At 37.1% G+C, this 1,997-nt stretch overlaps 1 protein-coding gene across 15 annotated transcripts in view; it reads right to left on the bottom strand.

Annotated features, from left to right (window-relative positions):
- Positions 1-1,997, bottom strand: part of LOC102585027 (nuclear pore complex protein NUP88-like) — a 60,163-nt gene that overhangs the window by 54,620 nt on the left and 3,546 nt on the right. For 3 of the 15 annotated variants that reach the window (XM_015307431.1, XM_015307430.1, XM_006344483.2), the window contains exons 2-3: positions 1,604-1,667; positions 703-866 (exon numbers count right to left, since the gene is read on the bottom strand). The exons of 3 other annotated variants lie outside the window; for them this stretch is intronic. The gene's annotated coding sequence lies outside the window, so the exon portion shown is untranslated. Of the gene's footprint in view, positions 1-702; positions 898-1,063; positions 1,178-1,603; positions 1,668-1,997 lie in introns of all 15 variants that reach the window. 9 more of the 15 variants (XM_006344485.2, XM_006344488.2, XM_015307426.1 and 6 more) reach the window with 8 other exon arrangements.

The raw sequence follows: 1,997 nt of genomic DNA on the forward strand, positions 1-1,997 counted from the left end.
CCCCAGCTCTCCCCATACTTCTTCTCTTTGTTGTCTTCTATTTGGGGCATAGACACCTGACAAGTGCCATCCCAAATCTTGTGTTTTCCCTGTGAACTTACAAGTGATGTTGTAAGCCCCTATTTCACATACTTCCCCCTCCCAGATACTACTATCCCACAGGATAATGATACCACCTCCTTGTCCCCCCGTGCCTCTAGTTGTGCATATTTCACCTTCCTATTTGCCCACAAATCTTTTACAATCCCGCTTATATCTCCACTGATTTTTGACTCCTGGAAACAATACACATCTGCCCTCCATGTATTCATCAAGTTTTTGATTTGCAGCCTCTTACTTGGATCATTGAGGCCCCTTACATTCCATGAGACTATCTTAACCTTCATTAAGATCATCTATAAAGCATCCCCCCCTACTCCTTGTACCATAACTCACAAAATTACTCTTTGGTTCCAAATTCTTGAGCTCCTTTGGGACCTTTCCCACTCAGATTTTACCCTTAATGTGTATCTAACAATTTCTTTTGTTGTTTCACTTCAAGAGTCTCTAACAATGTTTACATATTTTTCTCTTCAACTTCTAGAGTGCTACACTGCTACTCGTGTAATCGTGTTGTTTTCCACAAGTTTATTAGATTCCATTATTAATTTACCATCAAAATAAAAATTTCCAAATGAGAGTTGGGACGCAATGAGCACTGACCTTCGAGGCGCGAGCAAGCACTGAGCAGTGGCCAGTGAGAAGCCTTGCGGGCTGCGAGCACTCGGCAAGAGTCAGAGATGAGAGTTGAGAGGCGACGAGCTGAGAGACGACGGGTTGCGGCGTAAGTCGTAACTAATTACTCCAAGTGGAGTGAGGAGTGACAACTGACGATAGAGAGTTGAGAGATGGGAGTTACTGTCTCAGGTAGGGATTTCAGATTATCAGTTTAGGGATTTCGGAAATTTGAAAGTGAAGTACCATCTAAAAGCATGACTGTACAATTAAGTATATATAAATGAAAAACCAAAAATACCCCTAACTCTAGTCTAGTTAAGAAGAGAGCTTTTTTTTTGTTTCTCACCCGGTGTCCGGAGCTCCAATGTGACTAAATCTGAATCATGCTCTGTAGGGCCCATTCGGAGGTAACGCTCCCAACAAGATTTTTTTCCATACCCAAGACTCGAACCCGAGATCTCTAATTAAGGATGAAGCACTTTCATCACCACAACTCATATTGGTGTTAAGAAGAGAGCTCAACACTCCTTTGTGTGTATATATACTAGTACTAGTAAAAGGGTAGTGCACGGGCCCAATAATATTGTGCTAAACATTTATATAGTTTTAAAAATTATAATTTTTAATATAATTAATTATCAAGTTATTTGAGTAATTATTTTTTATATCATTTTTTTCATTTAATTGAATGAATTTTACTCTCTCAAAAACTGTTTACATAAAAGGATTATATTATTTATTTTTATATGAGACAAATTAATTTTATTAAGAGTTAATTTTATTAAATTAAAATTATTAATTATGTTTTAAAATTTTATTTTTGATTACTATTATTTTATAGCGTTATTTAACAATGATAGTACATCCTCGAAGCATGATGACTCACCAAAACCTCAAAATATCTCAAAGCAACCTCTGGCCACGAAACTCAGTACCCTGACAGCCGGACCCTACATTTGGGAAAATGTAGGCAAGAGTATGCGTTAGTACAAAACACTGTACCAAGTATGATAACCATGAATAAACATTTAAAACATGCTAAAAGGGACATTTCATTTCATGACATGCAATTGACTAAGCTAAAACATGACATAAAAGAGTTATAAAACATAAGTAATAAAATCATGGTCAATGCAAGCTAACTTTATCTTTAAAACCTTTGAACTCATATGCGATACTTCTTGAAGTAACCTTAGTTCATTATTACTTGTGGGGAATAAGCCTTAACCGGCATAGAGATCATGTGAGCTATAACATGATCCCTCGGTGTCTCCCACACC

Source organism: Solanum tuberosum, unplaced genomic scaffold (assembly GCF_000226075.1).
Source record: "Solanum tuberosum cultivar DM 1-3 516 R44 unplaced genomic scaffold, SolTub_3.0 scf00058, whole genome shotgun sequence".
NCBI lineage: Eukaryota > Viridiplantae > Streptophyta > Magnoliopsida > Solanales > Solanaceae > Solanum > Solanum tuberosum.